Source organism: Tympanuchus pallidicinctus, unplaced genomic scaffold (genome assembly GCF_026119805.1).
Source record: "Tympanuchus pallidicinctus isolate F22 unplaced genomic scaffold, pur_lepc_1.0 scaffold11, whole genome shotgun sequence".
NCBI lineage: Eukaryota > Metazoa > Chordata > Aves > Galliformes > Phasianidae > Tympanuchus > Tympanuchus pallidicinctus.
In genome coordinates this window covers 6152405-6175309 of record NW_026294627.1, presented here as the reverse complement: position 1 = coordinate 6175309, position 22905 = coordinate 6152405, and the positions used below count along the sequence as shown (strand labels likewise).

The 22905-nt window shown below is 36.6% G+C and overlaps 1 protein-coding gene across 3 annotated transcripts in view; it reads left to right on the top strand.

The window, feature by feature from the left end:
- Positions 1 to 22905, top strand: part of GRM5 (glutamate metabotropic receptor 5) — a 242780-nt gene that overhangs the window by 127263 nt on the left and 92612 nt on the right. The window lies entirely within an intron of this gene.

Here is a 22905-nt window from a genome sequence, read left to right as displayed (position 1 = left end):
TAATCTAATAGGTGATTGTTATTTTCCCTGAAACAAGCAACCAAAAAATTATACAGTCAGGTACTCCTTTTGGTGTAAAATATTTTTTGTGAATGGTACAGAGATGGTTATGGCACAGAATAGAGTCCCTAGTGTAGTTTCTATGGCCCTTGACTGACTTCCAGTTGCATCACATAAAATATTTCTGTTAAATATGTTTCTCTTGGTATTTTCTTCTAACTCTTAGAGCAATTTGACTCTGTACTTGGAATAAAGATTGGGACCTTGTTGTATTAATATAATGTCTTATCTCTAAATATTTATATAAGCTAAGAAGAATGTTGGTAATCAAAGGACTAAATTTCAGGGTTTCATTTAACTATCAGTTCATTTTGATTATAATGCACTTTAATCAGTTGAAAGTAGAATGAAAAAATAACCTGTTCTGAGATTCATTTTTAAAAGGAAAAGTTATGTTCTACCGGTCCTTAAAAGGTTTTGATTAATAGCTGGTAATACTTTAGAACATGCCTCATCAAAAAATCTTTCTTAAAATTTTGCTGTCTATTGTAATATGGGAAAACTTCTGATAGAATATTCTGATAGAATAATGCACAAAAGCTAAAATCCTGTTATAGCTTAATCCAATTGCAGCTTCCCATCAATCCCTTGTTTATCCAAACTTGCCATGGGTATTTAGCTGTGAGCCTGATCTGTGAATTAAAAACACTTAAGAAAAGAGTAGACAAAACATCACTAACATACAGAGAACAACAGCATCAGAAACAGGTACAGTAGCAGAAAGTGAATAATGGCATTGGTTTTGTGTACATACTCTATAATGCTTCAGCATTCATTGGCAGTTCTGCATTCCAGTTCTGCTGCCAGCAAAGGCAGTCTGTGGGTGACACATGCACATAGGAAAGAACACGAAGTTATAACAACGTGTAGAACATATGTAAATCACAGAGGCTCAAAATGGTAGTTCTCTTTCTGCTTAAATCTTCTTTCAGGAGGCGAGATCCAACTCTTGAGTAGAATGTACCGTTTCCTTTATTCATGCCCCACTGGAGGTGTTGCCTTCCACTCTTCACACCTTTCTGCAAGGCAGAAAGCGGAAGGCAGCTGTGCAGTGCTCTTGGAGCATGTGATACACTTTATTCAGGACACACTTTAGCCTCAAACCAACAGTGTCATTATTCTCAACAGCAGGAATGGGAAAGAAAGAAGAGCTGCATGACTCAGCATGAAATGCTATAGGGGTGCCATCCATGATCAGCCCTACGTACTCCAGCGAAGGCAAGCATTCTTACAGAAAAAATGGAGTCCAACTCAATCTCTTGTTTAATCTGCAGTTCATTCTGTTTGTCTCATCTTTTCGCAAACCCCTGGCTTATGTTCCTCCAGAGACCCTTCCAAATTTCTTGACCCTTTTATTTTAGATGACTTCACCTCAATGGATAAATGTATATTCACACTTCTCAAATCCATCATGCAGATTTCCACTGTTTCACTGCCTCCTTATTATCTGGCAAATTTTCTTTCAGCCCAGAAGTCTTATTCTCTCTCTTGTAAGGCTGTCTCAGACAGTCCTGCCTGGATCTCTGCAACAACAGACATAGCATTGCAGACTGCAAGGTACAGATGCGCCCTGAATCCAGCTGTAATGTGTTCTGACTCAGCAGTTCAAGTGGGTACCAGCTCTCTTCCAGTCACATCGGTCCCAGAAGGCATAGCTTAGGGCAAACATGCCCCCAAGGCAATTTGTTTACGTGATTTGCACCGGTTCACAGTATGTGTAGGGTGCAGTTGACTCTAAGTCTAATGAACTATGCATTTTGCTCAAAAAGACTTACGGAAATAGTTAGGCTATAATCATACATTTGTGTAACTAAGTAACAGAAGTTGCTGTTATTATCATTTAAATTTAAATAATGATTAATCTCCACCTTCATCCGTTGAAATACAGTAAGTCATAAATTTACCTAGAGAATATAAATAGGAAAAGCAATTACTTAGACATTTAAATACATGGCAATAAAATTAGCTTACATTAAGGAGTGACCTTTATGTCACTATCAAGGAGTGAGTTTTCCTTTAGAATTCTCTGGTTTTATAAGTAATTCTGAAGCCTTGATTTATTTAATGGAAATGCTTAGAAGGTTAAGATTTTTTGATAATACTTTAATAATCTTTACATGGGAGGGTTACTTCATACATACGTCATATATATTTCAGAGACTCAATACTGTTTCTCACAGTATCCTTCCGGACACTCTGATAAATGACACTGGGAATGAAACTAATTTTTCCTACCTAGCACGGATCATTCCTGGAAGTGGTGCACACTTGAAGCAAGAGAGGACTCCTATGGAAATTGATGTAGAAGTGAGGATAAATGCTCACCAGAAAGGAAAACTGAGAAGATAGGTAGCCTAATACAAGATTCATGAGGAGCATAGTGGAGTACCTAGAGATAGCAGTGCATTATCCACTTTGCAGCTTCCAGTTAGCAGAGAGGCGGTGAGTGATGTGTTTCAGCAGTGGTGACATCAACAGTGGACACCATTGCTAGTGCAGATTTTTACAAGCACATTATGCAGGTTCTTGTCCATTGCTGGTGCAAATGCATAGCTTGTGGTGATGAAAACTAGCATTTTATAGCTGAGAATTTGCTCTATCAAATAGTGCTATTGTATCTATTCTAATTTCCATGGAAATAAATAGGAGGCATTACTTTCAGAGTCACCTACATAATTTTGTTGAAAGAGAAAATATTGCAAAGAGGAAAGGTGAAGATGTGTCTAAGGATCAAGTGCATTGTTTTCACAAAGTCACATGGCATTAAATAAAAAAAAAAGAACACTGATGAAAGCTACTGATATGTTAATATGGAGACACTGACAAGAGAAATAAAAAATTAAAAGAAAAAAAAACAGAAATCTGAATGTGAAGACAGATTAGAGTGTAATAATATCAATGTGATGAAAGTAACATCATGATGTGCATCACCACAAACTTAATTTTTAGATGTTCATTGTGGCACAGCAAGGGATGAAACTTGGTATATTTTTTCCCAGTAAATTCATCACACCAGTGGAAATTTAAGAGGGAAAACCTTTTTTTACTAAGAAAGATATACAAAGCATCAATCAACCATGCCTCAACACACACTGGGATCCAACTGACTGAAAAAGAGGACCTATGGATGCTGGTAAATGATAACAAGCTCACCATAAACCAACAGGGGCCCCTGAGCAAAGATGGTCAACAGAATCTTCAGTGGCATTTGGAAAAACACTGCCTGCAGGTTGAGGGAGATGACCTTTCTTTGCTCAGCACTGGTGACAGACAGTTGGAATGTCACATCCAGTGAGGGGAACTGAGCATTTTGTTTCACATTGTCTTGTATAACAAAGTAGTGGTGGCAAAAATCAAGCTTCAACCACCTGATTATTTTTCAGCGACATCAAGAGGAGTCTATGAAATGGATTACATAACATAGTACCTCTGTCATCATGGAAATAATCATTGTGAGCTAGGAATGCTCTCTCAACATTATGTTTCTATTTGTTCAAATGAAAGGGAAAAAAAAAAAAAGAAAAAAAAAGTGAGGTTGCTGAACAGTGAATGAGTCACGGTCTTGCCATGAGCACTTGTGTTTCTAAGTCTTCTAAATTGTTTATTTCCAGCTCAGCAGGAGAGACAACCATAGAAGTTTACAAAGGTACATTTTAAGCAGTTTCCAGAGGCTTTGATTTCATCAGAACTGGGGGATGATCATTGTTTTACATCCATCTTGAGTCTCCCGTGAGAGGCAGCTATGTGGACTCATGCCTTTCCTGGAGACTGATGATTAATGTTTACAAATCCTTTAACTCCTATTATGCTGTTTCTATTACACTTGCTTGACATGAGAGACTAACGGTATTCTGTCAAGATATACAACGATAGGGGCAGCTATCTAAATGGTTCAAGAGATCCAACAGAGTAAGATGTTAAAACGTTTAAGGAGGAAAAGGATATTTTAGAGAAGGAAAGATCTCAAGCAGAAGTGGTCAGGCTTCACAGTTTGTAGAATCATAGAATGATAGAATGATAGAATGGCCTGGATTGATAAGGACCATAATGATCATCTAGTTTCAATTCCCCTGCTATATGCAGGGTCATCAACCACCAGAGCAGGCTGCCCAGAGCCACATCCAGCCTGACCTTGAATGCCTCCAGGGATGGGGCATCCACAGCCTCCTTGGGTTGATAAACAGTTGATAAAGATAATACGACTCACAATGTAAATTTAATTGACTAGACCCATGATAGTAACACCATCATTTTACAATATCCTTTTGATGTTGACAAGCTTGCCTTTAGCTAGTGGATCCCCTGCAACCATTTAAAGTCAGTGGCACAGAACTATCTAATTAACATTTGGATCTTCCAAAGTTCCTCTCCTGCCAGTGCTCAAGATATGACTATGGATGATGAATTATTCCCACCGAGCCATGTTTAGCATTGCTGCTGGATATGTCTACCCTTCCTTATGAAAGGCTATCTTGTCACAAAGCAAAAACCACCATACTCAAGTTCATTTTTATATTGGTGTGATGGTGTGATTGGTGTGATGGTGTGTACTCTGAAAATCCTGTCTGTGTATCCTGCACAGACATACTGCCTAATTATTTGCTTGTGGTCCTTTGTTGAAACCTAGATACTCTTTTTGTATAAAATGATGTAAGATGATTTAGGAGGTTTAAAATTAGTATAAATGATGCAAGAGAAAAATAAATGTAAAGGAATAACAAATTAAGGCAAGAAGTTAGATTAGATACCTAATTAAATTACCATTAAATACCTAAGCAAAAATACAAAAACAGTTGAAACTTAGAAAAGTATTGGGAAAGATTGTTAGGAGAAATATTTGGTGAAACTTTAAAATCACTATGTTTTTCAGATGAAGAAATTATTTTCTGAACTGAGGTCTTATTGACTGATACCAGTAAAGGAAGAAGGTTTGAAAAGAACTAAAAAGAATATATATTTTTTGCTGGATTACAGGATAATGAAAAGAACTATTATTTCAGTCATTCATAACCTTAAAAAGTAAAACTTGTCTGGATCTGTATCTATTTTTACGAGAACTATTCCAAAACTGATGCCTCCAATATTATCATGTTGGTCAGTGCTTTCATAGGCAGATGTTGGTGAGATGACAGTAGAGATAAAACTTTCTTGAACCAATATTCAGTTAAATTTTGTTGACGTGTGACAGGTGGCAGCAGAGGGACAGTCTGATAAAATAGTGTCAAACGTGGAATTTATTGAGAATTTGCTTTATCAAATAAATCAAATCGTCCTTGGATCTGATGGAATTCTCGTCCATGGAATCTGATTTCCATGGAAATAAATAGAAGGCATTACTTTCAGAGCCACTTTCATGTTATTGTTCAGAAAATAATCTTGGGGTTTTTTGTTTGTTTATTTTCTTTTTCTCTTAGTATTGATTCTCATTAATATAATTTTACATCAGCAACAAAAGAGAAATAATGTAGATATGATGAAGGTATAAAATAAAGTTTCATATTTAACCCATTAAATGATAACTATTTGGCTTTTTTTAGACATCAACCTATGCAGTACTTAAGGCTGAAAATTAAAAGTGTTTATCTTGACCAGACAGACCAGCAATGAAAACCCAGAATGTTAAATTTAGAAGCTCCAACATTTTTCAAAACTGTTCAAGATTCTCCCTTATAATCATCCAGCTAAATCTGGTCATCCAAATTGTTAAATTATCCATAAGGGAATTAAAAAGTATAAATAAAAGGATTTGTTTTACATTTAAAAATTATGATTATAATAAATCTCTTAATCCTCTTTTCTGAAAATGTTTTCAAAGCCAAAAAGATGATGAGGTTCTTTTTTGTCTTCTCTTTCAAGCTCAACTTTCTGTCATACCATTCAAAAAATAGCTATAAAGTAAAAGGTTGGTACTGATTTCAGTTGCTGCAGGGACTTACTATTCTAAATCCCATCCTGCCTTGCACCTTGTAACCAAATAATTCATCTTTTTCCTAGTGTCATGTCCCTCTGTACTTCACTGTCCACGCTGACTTAACTATTTCCCATGCATCTCATACATCATCAGAATAATCAGTGTGAAAATTTTCTTCAAAAATTTAAAGAGATTAATCTAGTCCCTCAAGAATTAAATCTTCCCATCCCAAATAAGAGATCCACATTGCCTTTATTCAAGGGGTTTGAGTTTGCTAAAAAGACACTTTATAAAACACTAGCCTGTTTTAATCTAGTTTCTACTCTGTGATCTAGGTGACGTGTCTGTGCTCTCTGTAGATTAGTAAAGCCTAAAGGCTCTAATTTATCCATTCTACCTATTAAAATTTACCTACATTGTCCATCTATATAATATGATCATTTAGTCTCTTTTTACACTTGGTGTAGGCAGATTTGTATGTCTTGTGACACCCATTAGACTACAATTTGTAGCTGAATTGTAAGTCTAATTTTTCTAGCCTTACAAGTCTTTAAAATCTAGTTTAATTTTTCTAGAAAATTTTAAGATGTATGTCCTACACACAGTCCTTTCTCATATTGCAATGTACAGAAATGACTTCTAGTCACAAGATGAATCCAACAGGAAACAAAAAAGATGTAGTAGGGTGCATTTTATCAATGGAAGCTGGAGCAGTGGAAGTAGCTAGCAGTCTTCCTCAGCGGTCAGCACTGAGTCTAATCTTGTTCAAAATCTTCGTCAATGAAGGGGTAGAGTCCACCCTCAACAAATTTGCTGATAATACAAAACTGGAAGGAGGGGCTAACACACCAAAAGCCAGTGCTACCAAACAACAACACCTGGACAGACTGGAATATTTGTCAGAGTGGAACATTATGAGGTTTTGCAAGAGGAAGTGTAGAGTCTTGCACTTGGGGAGGAATATCCCCAAGAACTGGTTAGGGATGACCTGCTGGATATGAACTCTGGCAAGAAGGATCTGTCAGTCCTGCTGCACAACAGGTTGACCATGAGCCAACAGCGTGCCCTTGTGACCAAGAAGGCCAATGGTGTCCCGGGGTATATTAAAAAGACCGTGACCAGCAGGTTGAGAGAGTTGATCCTCCTCCTCTACTCTGCTCTGACAAGGCCACATGTAGAATACTGTGTCCAATTATGGACTCCCCAGTTCATAAAAGAGAGATCTAGAAGGAGTCCAGTGGAGAGCCATAAAGATGATAAGGGGCCTGGAGCATCTCTCGTACAAGGAAAGGCTGAGTAACCTAGGGGAAAAGCAGACTGAGAGGGGATTTGATAAATGTTTATAAACATCTAGAGGGAGGTGGGAGACAAATGGATGAGTCCAGATTATTCTTGGTAGTGTGTAGTGATTTAAAAAAGAGTAATTGCCTAAAACTTGAATATAGGACGTTCTGTACAAACATGCAGAAGAACTTCTTTACCATAAGAGTGACAGAGCACTGGAACACATTGCCAAGAGAAGATGTGGAGCCTCCTTCTATGGAGATATTAAAAACCTGTCTGAAAACCTACATGCACTACCTATTTTAGGGAACACGCTTTAGTAGGGGGATTGCACTCAGTGATCTCTTGAGGGAACCCCCCCAAAAAAAAAAAGATCCAGGGGATAGAACACCTCTCCTATGAGAAGAGGCTGAAGGAACTAAGGTTGTTCAGTCTGGAGAAGAGTAGTCTCTGATATGACCTGATAGTGGCCTTTCAATACCTAAAGTGGAGATACAGGAAAGAAGCAGACAGACTCTTTAACAGTGTCTGTAGACACAGAACAAGAGGAAGTGGCTTCAAGCTCAAAGAAGGTACATTAAGTTTAGATATAAGGAAAAAAATCTTTGCAGTGAGGGTGTTGAGGCACAGGAACAGGTTGTACGGAGATGTCATGGATGTCCCATCCCTGGAGACTTTCGAGGTGTTGCTGAATCAGGCCCTGGGGAACCTGATCTAGCTGTGGATGAAGTCCCCTGAACGGGGGAGAAAGGAAGGGGGGGGAATTCATTGCAGGGGAAATGGACAAAATGACCCTTAAAAGTCCTTTTGAACTCTAAAGATTCTATTATTCTAACTTTTGAAGTTCTGTGATTCTGTAAGTTTTTGTTCTAAATAACTTCTAAAAATAAGACAGAATTTTCGTTTTCTTTTTCACTTTAAATAAAACTTCAGAACTAAATAGAATGACATTCCAAAGAAGCGGTCTCTCTTGATACTCAGAAAATATTAAGCACTCAACTTCTAAGAAAGATGTCATTATGGGAACTCAGGATGTCTACTGATGATCATCGTATGCACCCAGTAATTCTCCTCCTTTACAGGTGTAAAAATCATATCCGTTCTTATGTTATCAACAGGTATCATCATCACAGACACAGAACAGCATTCCAACTGCTGTCTTGAAGTGCAGTGAAGGTTTCATTTGCAGCAGATCTGCCCATCTCAAATAATGTTTTCTTGGCACCTTTTATAATGCTAATGGAAGAAAAAAGCCAAGTGATTAGAACATAGAACCAGTCTTGTAAGTAGGCACGAATGTGAGAAGCCAGGAGACTTCAGAAATTGCTCTTAGTATCAAATATGCCTGCCATCAATGCAGGCAGGAACAATTTTAGTGGAACAGTTTTAGTTTCCTTTCGCACTGAGATGCTGTAACAACATAGCTCCAGCTCTTATCTGACTTGGTATTGAAACCAACTGCTGCAGATAACCCACAGAGAAAAAACAAAATACTTTTGGTCTTATTGACTGGTGTAGCAGCTTTTACTGCAGGGCAGAGAATTACATCTTTACTGATAAGTGGCTTCCAGAACACGTCTTCATCTTCATTCAACTGTGATATCTGTGGATTGTTTCCATGTCACATTCACCAAACGGGAGATGAATACTGAGGGTAGGATTTAACTCAGCTTGACTTCAGCCATCTGAAATTTCTTACACTGTTTGTGCTGTTTTTCTGCTAATTAAAGACTTTGAAAGTAAAATAGGTGTCTTTCCTGCTGGCAGGCTATACTTTAATCAAAATACTTTTGATGTCTACTTTTCATTCAATCTTGTATTAGGTTGAATAGTAGATACAAAGCCATGTAGAAACTCAGCTCTGTGATGGAGGACTTTTGGGATATTTTTCTCATGGAGTTGTATTCCTTCCTCATGTATGACTCTCTATTACAGAAGAGTTATATAATCCCACAGGTTATAAGACCATAGTAAAATTTCTCCCTTAGCTAAAGTGGAGAGAAAGTCTTTGTAGAGAAGTGTTCTCTCAAGCAAACATGGAGTTTTTTATTTGTTAGCACTTGAACTGTAGAGTGAAGAAGAGCAGGGGAAAGACTGAAGGATGTCTTAACTCATTAATCTCTCTCAATGTAGGAAAGTTCACTAAGGGTCAAAGAGTATTTCAAAAGGAAGGGTTTATGTGTTTTACCTTTTGATGGACTGACATGGGTTGTGTTTTCCAAGCAAGAAATTTCCTGCTTTCTGTCTGAGCTGGATTTCAAAGGTATGAAGTGAATGTTAAAATTTGAGTATGAACTGAGCTTTTGACAATTTTCAAAACAAAATAATCACATTCCTTCAGAAAGTAGCATTTCATGATATTCATATTTTCTTAAAACAGTTACTGTTGTGTTGTTTGTTTTTTTTACTGCTACCAAAGTAAACACGGCATCTTTAAAATCGCTTCTCATACACAATGATGCAATCTTTACTTCTTTTTTAAGTAGTATTTCATGGGTTCTTAACAGTTCCTTAACTGCTGAAATGGCAGAGACTAGCTATTCTTAACAGGAATTTGACTACTTCCAACATTAAAACTCACTTAACCAGTACGTTGCATATTTTATGTTTCTCCTTGTCAATTTTGGCTTTCCGTAAGACTTTCGTTTAGAGAATATACAAGTATTAGCATGTAAAGAAAGAAAAAGGAAAAAGAATGTATCTCAAGAATGAGAATCTTAACTATTTGAGCCACTGGTTCACAAACCACTGCCCTACAGAATCAACTGTATTTTGTTTTTGAAGAGAAAACATACCGCCTTTTATTCTATCTTTGTACTAGAAAAAAAAGAAAAAAGCAGGATCTGTTCCAAGCCATCATTATAAAACAAATAATATGAGAATCTCCATCCAAAGGTAGAGTTCCTTTATTAAAAAATCTTGGAAAATTACAGGTGCAGTGGAAATAACCATGATCTAAAATAAAAAGATCTGTATGCTTCTAGAAAACAGATTGAAAATGTAGACTATTTTGTTGTCTATAGTTGTTGCCATACTTGTACTGCCAATGCCAATAACAGCAGCAACAATTTACATTTGTATAGTTGCTCTTTTTTCAAAATGCATGGAAAATCATAGCCCAAATTATGCTTCCATTCCAAGCACAGATGCTTCCATTCCCGAATTGCACTAGTACTATGAAGAACAATTTTATCTTTACTCCTCTTCATGAGGAATGAAGACTGATAGTATGAAACCTCCTTTTGGCTGTGATGGAAATGTGACGTGGAAATATAGAAAAGAAAAAATTATTTATTTAAAAATCAAAGAAACTGCCTGAAAAGCTTTGATAGAAAATAAATTTCAAAACGTGTTTTGTCCCCGCTCTGAAGAGGTAATAGCAGGTAGCAAACATTTGCCATTTGCTACAGCTCATTCATCAGGGACTTACATCAAAAAGCTAGCAAAGCAATCTTCCCCAAACACTGAATGGCACAAGCATACCAAGAGCTCCTAAAAGACAGTAATTTGATAACCACATTAGTATTACAGGAGCCAACTTCCTGCTAAAATCACTGAATGATTGAATCTTAGTGAAGGCAACCCCAGTTGCATCCAGACAGGCATTAGAAGCTCATCTTGTATTATTCAAGTCTCTGTGAATAATTCTGAGTCAGAACATTTTCTACATATCCCATCCTATCCAAGCTCCAACCACTTCAGCTCTTCTCACTGACTGGCTGAAGACCTGTTGCAAAATATAATGCCCTTTTTTTCTCCTCCACAGCTGACAGAAGTTCTGCATCTGGGCTCTCAGCCTGGAGTTGGAAAAGCATGTAGTAAATCTGGCTTTTTGGGTATGGAATCATAGATTCTTTTGGGGTAGATAGAAGAAAACATCATTTTCTTTCAAATTGCATCACTTTTTATGTTTCTGCCCTGCACCCATCTTACTGCCAGATAAAAAAGAGACAAACTGACCAAAAGCTAATGCTTCTTTTTATATAAGAAGTTTTCCAATTTCAAATTCTTTCTTATCTTTTCACACTATGATGATCATTATGTTAAATGTATTTTCTTGTGAAAATAAAACGTGTGTCCAGCTGAGCATTTCCAGATCAAAGCATTGGCTTCTTTAATGTAGGAAAAACTCCAGACCTGGGAGGGCAGTGCTCTCAGATGCTGATTCAGAGGAGACAGTTTCTGTCCTCAATATTTCTGGAACTGGAAGACCTAGGTCCTCTCTATCTTAGGGCATTCTGAACACCACTCTCTAATCAGAGATTATAATTTTAAATTGATCTCAAATTAAAGATATGATTCTTTGTGTTTTTACCCCACTTAAATGCTGTCACAAAATAAATAATCACACAAAAATAAAGCTTATAGTGTCTTTGAGAAGAAAATACAGCAGAAGATTACAGCTAAGATAGTAACTATGTAAGAATTGGTAAAAGAAGTTACTTAGATCATCAGAGATCACAATGATGAGACTCAAGTGAAACCTCAAGAGTTAAATGGCTCCCTTTCAAATTCCTACTTCTAAAATAACGTAACAGTGTGTTTCAGTGCTACGACTTGTCTGTGCATTTAAGTTTGCTTCTAACTGGCTTGTGAGATTGTGATTTTATTGACTTGCTTTCTGTTGTTTAGTAGTGATGGTCATGTAGTTGTTATCGACCTGCACCTGAAACATAGCGACAACTTTGCTTCCTCTCAGAAAGTATATATCTGTGCCTGGAATTATCTCCCCTAATTAGCAGAGCTGTAAAGCTAGATTCATAAAGCATTTAAGATACATTAATCTGGAAATACACTGGTAATTGCTTAGCAATTAGAAACTCTCACTAAGTGCTAGATTGGTTGCATAGATATCACCTTCAGCTGAGGCATGAAGCATATCTGGAGTCCCAGTGCCAGAAAGTGCTCAGCATGTGTAGATCTGTAGAAAAGAACTTACATTAATTCTTTCAAGGAGTGATGAAACCACAACACAGGAATTCATTAACAGAAGGCACCTTTTCCTGTTTCATTGCCTATGTTGGCACTTCAGGCACCAAGGAACTACCAATTATTTTAATTATCTTCTCTCTGCTAACAGTAGTACTTGACCTCTTAGGTATTTGAAGATGCTTTTTTGGAAGACAGATGCCTTGTAATTTGAGCTAGTAATCTGGGATAAATTCAGGGGCTTTTACTTACACTATGTAGTAAATTGCTCTAGAAGTAGTTGTGGCAATTATCAAAAAGTAAGGTTGCCAGCAGGAGAGATTACAGGCCCCTTCTCTGAATTTGCAAGGCAGAAGATAAAACGTCTTTGAATAACAGTAGAAATCTACAGAAAATTACTGTTTCAAAAATGTCTCTTAATGAAGGATGCATTTCAAGAACTTCACCAGTTTGAATAAACTATTCGAGTAGTCTTTCCTCCTGTTGACGTAGTAGTTAACTAATAATTAACTAATTAACTAATACCTAACTTTAGGTATGTAAGAAATGGAAAGCACATACCATGATTTATTCCTTTATTTCATTCATAAAGTAGAAAAATAAAGCAATCGAAGTAATAAAATAAAATAAAATACAGTGAAATAAAATAAAGTAAGGAAATCTGTGGAGAGCAGTGCCTGGTGTGTAAAAGTTGTTCTTGAGAGTGGCTGCATTTCTTTTTCTCTGAGGGTTGTTTTTTTTTGTGGAATTTTTATGTAGCTCTTTCTGTTGTCATCACTAATAGACCACAAGTAATTTCCAGTCTGAAGATGCATTCTTTAATAATAATTCATTTTTGTGCCAGGTTATTTTTATACTTCAGAATGAGCTATACATAGTATTTATGGACCCACAGCAAACTACAAGTTAAAATTATTTTCGCTTCCACTTAAAAAAAAAATAAATTGTAATGTTATGTATTATCAAATCTTTTATCAGAATTTTAAAGTAAAATTTAAAGTAAAGTAAATTGATAAATATTCTTAAAGCAAAACTGTTTTATATTTACCCATAACGAGGCTTATTTCCTTAATGGCCAGCGATAACTATTCTTTCTTCACCTGAAAGGCAAATTAATGTAATTTCCATCTACCTTCAGTACTCATGGTTTTGTAGCCTTCTGCTTTTTCAAACACAAATTCTATCTCTTTTTGCATATTCAAAGAAAATTACTAAATTTCACATTTAGACATAAGCTAAGAGCTTATTAAGACAAGAGCTAAGAGAAGGTTAGAGGTGATTACTGTGATTTCTGAAAGATTACCTTGGAATGACAGAATAACATCGTATAACACAGAGCTTTCCTGAGCAACTGAATACCCCATCAAAATATTTTAATGCAGAAGACCTATAGTTGCAAGCTAGACTTCCTAAGAAATTTGCACAAAGATATAAACTAAACAACAATTTTTAAATGTCATATTGGGAAAGATAGAAGCAGAAATAGCCTGCGCTTGGTAGAATTTGGGGTTAAAAAAATTGCTCATGTGGTTTGTCATTTTTCATCATGTATTTGCCACTGGTAAGGAACAACAGAGACTCTGTCATTGCTGTTTCTGTGTTTTATGTACACACGATGCCAAACGGCTTGATTTGCCCTGATTCTGTTTCAGGCAGGCAGTTTAGTTCAATGGAAATGTGTAAAAAGGCAAACTGGCCTTTTCCCAGCAAGTGAGTCTCAGACTCAGATCCCATTCACAGTTATACTACAGTTAGTACATCTCTGTCGCTGTCACTGTAAGTATATCGTTCCTCATTGTATGCTGCTATGAGATTCTTTTTTCTGTCTGTCCTATCTCTTTCTTTGACATTCAAAACCCTGTCTGTACGCTTACCTCTGCAGCCTATTATAGGAACCAGCTTTGGCATGGGGTTGGACTCTATGATCTCCAAAGGTCCCTTCCAACCCATATGATTCTGCACTTCTGTGTTTTCAGTCCAAGATAAGAAGAAAAGCAGAAGGTGATGGGTTGTCCTTCCCTTCCTGTGCTCTCACCAGGGTAGTGCTGCATGTAGTTCTGCTCAACTTTAAATCTCATGAGGAGACTACCGGTTGTTTATTGGCTTTCATATTCCCTGCATATTTATTTATTTATTTATTTTACTGTGGTCACCTATCCCTCTTCTTTGCAATATTCAGTTTGAAAAACAGCTCTTCCTAATTTCTTTCTTGCTCCCTCACATGCTCAAACCCAGAAGTGCCCCTTCCACTGTGCATTAGTGGACCAGTTCTTGCAGGTTTCTCTCTATGGATTCTTTAACCTCATTAGTCTTCATCTCTATAAGCTATATTATAAGCTATTGGAGATACCATGCTTCCTGGTTTAAAGGACTATGTATTCTACTTCAGAATGATGTATGAAATCACTATTCATTCTGTAGAAAGAACAAAAGAACATTAAAGAAAGCAGACTGGTTGATTCTTTTTCTACCTTAGAAAATTGAAAGTAAACGTGTATTATTTCCAACAGCCTGTCTGCACACAGCTCAGCAGGAGCTTTGAGTACTGAACAAAAATGTCATGCAGTAAACCACTTCTCTCTGGTCCTCTGCTGTGTATGATAGTCCCTGTGAGATGGGAAAAGAATAAAAATCTGGTAGCAAAATGCTTAATACTGCAAATGCTCCCATATGAGGACCTGTATCAGCATCCTCAGCAGCTTTAAGCAAAGCTGTTTTCCGTTTTTTGCCCGCTGGATTGTTTGGTTTTAAGCAACTTTCCCTGCACAGGTTTGAACCTATAAGAACCCTGAGTAGAGATTGTTTGGTTCACTAAAGCAGCACATTTTCTTTTATTATTTTCTATGATTCCAAGCCATAATCTTGTCATTTACCCTTTGTTCATCATCAGGTTTCTTGAGCACATATCAATATAAACAAAAGAAGGCAATGATTCACACTTGCTCAAGGACTCCATAAAGATATTACTGTTTTGGCACACATACAAGGAATTATATTTATACAGATATCTCCAGTGAAACTGTGAAATGAATAAACTAACAGATATACACAGATTCAAGTTCTGTCACCTGGTTCTCCAGACTCATGCTTAAAGAGTCTACTGATGCCATCAAAAGTTTCAGTTTTTTAGGTGAGTAATCAGAGTGATTTCTTGCAGTTGCAGGATGTCCCTATGCTGCAGTGACATACCTTCTAAAAATGATGAAGATGGGGACAAGTGTCTGAATGAAGGACACTCAATTAACATGGAGATAAATGAGTATAGTGCAGAAGATTCATTAGTATACTTTGCCCAAAGACTACATTGCTATATAATGCAGCTGTTATAAATGTCTTACTTTAAGCTTGTAGGAGTGTTTGCAGGAAAAAAAAAAAAAGGAAGCACTTGCTGCACTGCTGAAATAGAGTAACATCTTTGCTCTCTCCTTTGAAAAAAGATCTAATCATTTATTATTGTTGTTCTGTCTTTATTTCTTTAACAAGATGATAGCCAAATAACCCTGGAAGAAGGAAGAGAAGACGATTGGAGTTCACATAAGTAATTCTCAAACTGAGCTGTTTCTTAATATTAGAATAAGAACATGAAGACATCAAACCTGAACCTTTCATCTGAAGAATGAGAGGGTCAATACAGGATATCTTGCCTTTGATTAATCTGGGGGAAAAAAAATAGATTTTAGAAATGATAAATACTTGAAAGTCAAAAGACAAAAAAACCTAGCTTTTTGAGTACTGTAATCTGTAGATCTTTACAAAGCACATGAAAATCACCACTGTACTGCAAGTCATAGCTGTTAGAATGACTAAGGGTAATTTAAAGTGAAATGTTACTTCATGAGCTGCATAAAAAATAGCACTGTAGATTGTTTTTTACAGGAAAAAAAATTATAATAGTGACCTTTTTCTCTTGACCTATGTGGATTTGGGGCAGAAAGGGTGGATTTGTCTCCAAAATCAGTAGACAGAGAAGATTTTCTACACACATATTTGCAAGTAGATTTGAAATGCTTTTCTCTCTTGTTTTCTTAAGCTGTTAAAGTGCAGAGGACATGGTGCTTGTAGGCTACATTACATCTTGCAGTAACACAAAGTGGCATCTTATTCAAATGAGTTCTACAGCACAAATACTAAACCGCCATACCTTTCTCTGCATAATTCTCTGCATTGCTGATGACCTTTAGCTAGTTATCATCAACAAAATTGCTGTGATGGAGATGATGTGCCTCTACTGTTTTTCCTCCCCTTGCCATTCTCAGACCCTTTCTCTCAGCAACTGAACAAAAAGAGAAAGGAGTGGAGCAGGCATGCAGCTGGCGGAGTCATGTGCTCCAACTGCAAGGGAGCTAAGAGCAAGTATTTCTTATCTGACATGAGTGTTTGTCATCTTTTTAAAACATTACTGTGACTGACAGATCTTCCAAAATGATTCAATTCTAAAAATTCTCTAAGTAGTGGGCATGAATAGATTGATCTCCTCTGCCTCAGAACTGAGATGGTCTCAGGTTGGATCCCTTTGGATCACATGCAGGTATGATTTTCTATTTCAGTGTAACTGTTCTCAGAAAATGTTTTCAAGGTCGTTAGGGTTGAAACTTTCTTTTTTTTTTTTTTTATTTTATGTGCAATGACTATTGGGGAGTCATAAATCAGACACTGACATCTATTTTGTGTTTTCTTCTTGCCATACTGATCTTAACTCATTATTTCATCAATGTGCTTACACTGATGTTCTTGGGAGTACTGCTTACCTGAGCAAGGTCTAATAGAATCAGACAAAAAATTATACACTAAGGATAATACTTTATAAAAGTATAAATCAGTGCTATCTCAATGGCATTGATGGGAAAATACTGTATCTCCAAACTGCAGTAACATTTTTTCAGGAAGTGCTGCAAATATTAAATAAATCACAGGAAAGATTAGGAATTTTTTTTTTCTCTCCTGTATCTACTAAAGCAGATTTCAAATTAAGTCGACAATTTTATGGAATGACTATTTGCCCACTTGTAGACAGAATTAGGCCACAAATGCATATTACATAATGTAATCTCACAAATAGCTGTCACTTAATAACTTTGACCACATCTGTCAATTAGGGTTTTGCAATTCATGGGCTGATTATGACTTTAGCTATGCAGTAAGTCACCCAGATCACAGTTAAGAGAGTGTGTGTGAGTGTGTGTGTATTTTGAGGATAACCAGGATGACCTCAAAGAACTGGAATGTGCAACTCTGGATTCACCATTTCTGATAAAGCATCAGTTGGAAGAAGGGGGGGATACTTCCATACAAATGGAACCAGCTTCTGATAATTAGGCAGATGAATGCTGCCCGTTAAATGTGTAACAGGAAAATATGAGAGAAGCTTGAGAATTTCTATGAACTTCTTTAACCCTTACTTTTGTTTGACCATTGATATGAGCCTCTAAGCCTTTTCAATCATTAATGGATACGCAGAAAGTCTACTTCTGTTTTAGATGCTCCTGGTTATCTCACCTGGTCCTTGACAGCCAGTCTTCTATGGCAGAGATTTCCCACCATCTCTGTATTGTATGTGCCTCTCCCATGCTGATGGATTGTAGAGCATTTAGAATAGCTCCATACACTTGTGTCATGTCCTTGCTTACTATTCTTTTTCTGGACAGTGCTTAGACATGGAGCTAAATTCTCAAATTTTGATTAAAGATGGTCAGGAATGTATTTTGTTCCATTGTGAAAAGTGTTGAGATTGCATGAAACTTTCCTCTTCCTTTCAAAAGAAAAGAAAAGAAGCCCATTTTCTCTGAGTGGCAAGTACTGCAACAACAGCCCTAGGCAAGTGCCTGAATCATAAGTTCACTGAATACCATGGACTAGGTACACAGCATAACTAATTTCACTGGCAAGACTTATTTCTGTTAACAAAGTATTAAATATTGATTGTGCATAATACTATCCTCCCACATGAGTACTACAAACACTTGACTATAAAATCAGTATGACTCAATTTCCACTTTTGGTGCAGTGAATAAGTAACAGAGTTTTCTTTTTGAGTGAAAGTGGTAGAGTCAAGATGCCAGGATATTTTCAAGAAAAGTATAGATGTGGCACTGAGGGACATGGTTAGTGGGCATGGTGGTGATAGGTCAACTGCTGAACTTGGTGATATTAGTGGTTTTTTTTAGCCTTAATAGTGCTATGTTTCTAAGATAGGTGGCAGGGCACTTATATACAAAAAAATGAAGTTTGAATTTCTAATCTAAATCAAGAATAAAGGTTTGAAACACAGTTTCTCATATCCAGAGAGTGCAATCAGCGCTGATGACCTTAGGGCAATGAAGAAGCTCTCTTTTACCTGAGCACTGGAAACCAGCCAACCTTTACTGTTGAAACTAAGAGACAAAAAGACTTCCTAGAGAATTCCTAATTCTGATGAATCAGCTTTTCCAACTATATATAATTTTGCTGGAAAATTACCAAGCACCTTATCCTTATATATCAAATGAGATGCTTACCTTGGCAGGTCTCCTGATTTCCTGTGTTGATATTTTCTCCTGGAAGCAATGACAGTTTCCCAGAGAAAAAATAGGTACAAGTCAGACTGTCACTGGTAAGACTTGCTTGAAAAGTGTGTTTCAGTCTTTCATATGAAGATAAGCATCTGTTAACCAACATTTTCTACATCTGTCTGTTTTTCTTCTGCCAATTCAAAGTGAAATCAGTGCACTGAAGAAATAAGCATTCCATTTCAGTTCTATAGAAGATGTTTACTGCCAACATATGAACAGTGATCATAAAATTACCTTATCTTTATTCTTACAAGGTTACATGCTCCTGCTACAACACAATACCCTTTCCAATCAGCATTCTTAAATTAGCATTTATAAAATAGCTAATATTGATATGAAAACCCTGCTTAGATTAACAAATGGAAGTCAGCAGTTTGTTAGAATATGTGTAATATAAATCTTGGAAGACAATGAACAGAAATAGGAAGAGAAGATACAGGAAACCTCTGCAAATTTTGAAGTCATATTTCAGTTAGAAACCAGTTTTAGTTAGTTGCCTCGAGCTAATAATTTTACAATCATATTTTCATATCTTACATAAATGCTGGTCTGCTTTTTCTTTTGCTTTGGTAGCAGCATGTCAGAGCAATGTTTCCAAATTGTCATCTTCAGTGATGTCCCAGTCAATTATATCTGTAGATATCAGACGTAAAATCCAAGGATATGTAGGAGTAAAATTATTTACTTTAAAGATATTGATTTTACAGGAGAAATAGCACAGATTGGTTACAGAGGGATGTTAAATGAGATGCCCAAATAGAAAATAATGAGAAGTAATGGTTAACAGCTCTGTTTAGCACAGGTGTTTTTATAATAGCAGCCAGTAAAACAATACAAGACAGAAATGTAATTTAAAATTGATTATCTCCTTTCAACATTACAGCTCAAAGCATGAAAGCACGGATCCCTGTGCCCACTCTGTTTTGATATACCATCCAGCTGGGCTAAGCTTTCTCTGAGTGAGCTGTCCTTATAATCCACTCAAATCAGTACAGTCATAAAATAGATGAGGATTAGCAACATCTATTGCAAAATTATGCAGATTCTGAGGTTTCTATGTTATCTTTTTATTTCCAGTACTAATTCTGTTAGTTTAGCAGTAACTGTGGACCCCTCATATTTGAATTATAAAAATTTAAATTGTGATGCTGTAATGATCTTAGTAGCTTCTAACTAGAACTGTGCACACCAGAGTGGGGGAAAAAAGGATGTTTGGAGGGATACAGAGAGATGTTACCACAGTGCCCATGGCTTAAACAAAAGTCTCTCATTTCCCCAGTGAAAGCACAAATGCCACTTCCAGCAGCTTTTGTTCATTGCACTAATGTGGAAGTGAGCATCGTACTTTTCCTCATGAATGAAAACCCTGTTCAGCTCTCTTTGGCTGCAGTAATTCAAGCACAGGTGGCAATGCCAGATGCGAGCTCTTTAGCTCCCTTGGCACAACTGGAGTTTTCCCATCCATAGTGGAGGAATCAGGAATATCAGTTCTTTACAGGTTGGCAAACAGCTTCAGTCCTCTCTGCTGTCCTCTGTGAGGAGGTTGTCTTCCTCAGAGTGCTGTGCACAGCAGCTGCAGAGGCAGTGCAGACCTCTGATTTGGGTTAATCTCTCATGCCTGATAGCACCAGTACATGAATTTTGGCCTGATGAATAGTTCCTAGCACACGAGGCTCTAAATTCTAAGATTACTGTACTAGAGAAGGAATTTGTAGTTGGATAACTAAAAGATGTGCTTCCTGAGACACAGGGAGGCTTTAAAATAGACTTGTTCATTTCCAGCAATTGCTGCAAAGAGGTAGCTCTCCCCAGTCACCTTTGCAATCAGCTTATGTACTGCAAAGAACTAGAAACGTGAAAATAAGCATGTTTATCTTCAGCTAGGAGAGACTGAAGATAGGCTGTTATCTTTGTTTTAATTAATGAAGCTTCATGCTATTTTAAACCCATCCTTTTTTTTAATCCTTTTTCTTTTTTTTTTTTTCTTTTTTTTTTTTCCTTTTTTTGTATTCTGTCATGGTTTTATGATTTTTGTTATTAGTATACCACATCATAACTTCACTCAGTGCACTGGGAATTAAGGGGTTAATGCTCCAGTTCTGTGGATTGTCGATATTTCCAGGTACTCAGACATTATACACTAATATACACTATGTCTTAGAATTTATACAAAGAGAGACATATAGAAAAGATAAAGAATGTTGGAAATTTAAAATCAAGTGGAAAGTTTAAGGCATCTTCTGTGTTTGGTTGATGATTTACTTTCATAGTTGATGAATACCTCTAACAAAAATCACATTACCTCGAAAAGGAATTAGGTAACAAAACTCTTACCTTTACCAGAAGATTAAACTAAATGAAAATCTAAAGAAATAAAATAAAATTAATTTTTGAAGTATCTGTCTGCATATAAATATGTTTTTCTTAACTATTTTCTTAACTATACATTTGAATTTGCTGGCTTAATCTGTCAAATCAAATTTGCGTTTTGCTTTTTCTTTATTTTTTCTGGTTGATAGAGTATGTGTTAAAATCAGCACAGAATTCCTGGCAGATGTATTTTATTCCCAGCACTTCAGTAGATGGTGGTTGTCAGGCATCCAGCCCTTTACCAGCTTAGGTCTATAATACATTTCTATTAGAAGAGATAGGAATATAAATATGCTTGGAAAAACAATAGCAGAATTCTACCACTTTTCTGACATTATTCTTTCTCTTGTTTGCATTACACAAGGGCAACTGAGCATACTTGCAGATATTTCCATTTCCATTACATTAGAGACATTTCATTTCCATTTTGCTCAGAGCATTTCTGATTTCAGAAATGCCCATTGACCATACACTCTCTGTAGCTGGTACTCTCTGTCAGAGATAACTAGGTATCAATTGTTGGCAAGATGTACAGCACAACCCCAATCTGTTTTTTCTCAAAAGGAATGAAAAAGTAATGAGGTGTGTCATCATAAAAGTGAATTGTATTTCAGAATTATACAGCTTGCTGAATCAAGCCTTAGTCTTCCTCCTGCCCACTGTTTTGCAGCCTGGGCTTTGTGTCCAATTTGTTGATAAATGAACAATGGAGCAACAGTAAGCACTGAGTTGCACTCATTTTCAGAATGGATTGTGAACAGCTAGCAGCATGAGATGACATTAATCCAAGAAAAAATAAACAGCACAATTCTGATTTCATACTACTTGATTTTTATAAATGACCTTTGCTTTCCATTGCCAAAGTTCAGCTCCGTTAGAACATAAAGAAAAGGCTGTATGGACAATGCTATAGAGGGGAAATGAATGAATGTGTTGAAGAGAATGTTCTTCAGAAAAACGTCCTTGTGAACACTTGTCTCAATTTGTGACTACTCTTTCTTGCACAAAAGTCTGCAGTACCCCACACTGCAAAGGTTTACATCCCACTCAGGGTTGTAGCCACCATAACAGCAGAAATTAAGAGCAACACAATCAGTTGGTTTAAAATCCTTCCTGAGCACTGACTGTGAACATGAATTTGTGATCCAACTTGACTGTGCAAAAAGAAATTGCTAAAGTTCCCTGTCTCAGATGATGTGTTTTCAAGGTGGGGCCTTCTGATTGCTTTGTTCTTATTGACTTGTCCTTATCTGTAAAATCTCATGTGTTGCTCCATATAATGTCAGGTTAACTGTGGATTATTTTTTATTGTCCAAGAAACAGGCCTCTCAACAGTTGCAGAGGTTCCCATCAGGTTAAATTTCTTGGCTGAACTGCACTTTGCAAACACTTCTTAACTTCCACACGCTGTATGGAGAAAGCTATTCTTACCCTTTAAAATTTAGCATCTGTTTTTCTGTACAGCAGACTCTTCCCCCCATGCAGAGTTTTAAGCTGAAAGGACCATGTCAGTATAAAGGTCTTTGATAACAGACTCAAGTGCAAAATTGAGATGTGATTATACACCATATTAGTTTATGCTATACAGAAGAATAGAGAAGATTTGAAGAATGTCTCTGCTGGAAATAAAAGATCAAATATGCATCACCAAGCTTAATTTTTTTCTAAAAATGGATAGCGGACATTTGGCACATGAAAAAACCTTATAGCAAAGCTCCTCTAAAACATTTTGGATTTCAGAGGCTAAAAATTCTGTTCTTTTTAATGCTGTTAAGGAGAAGCAAAATTCAAAGGCTAACAAGT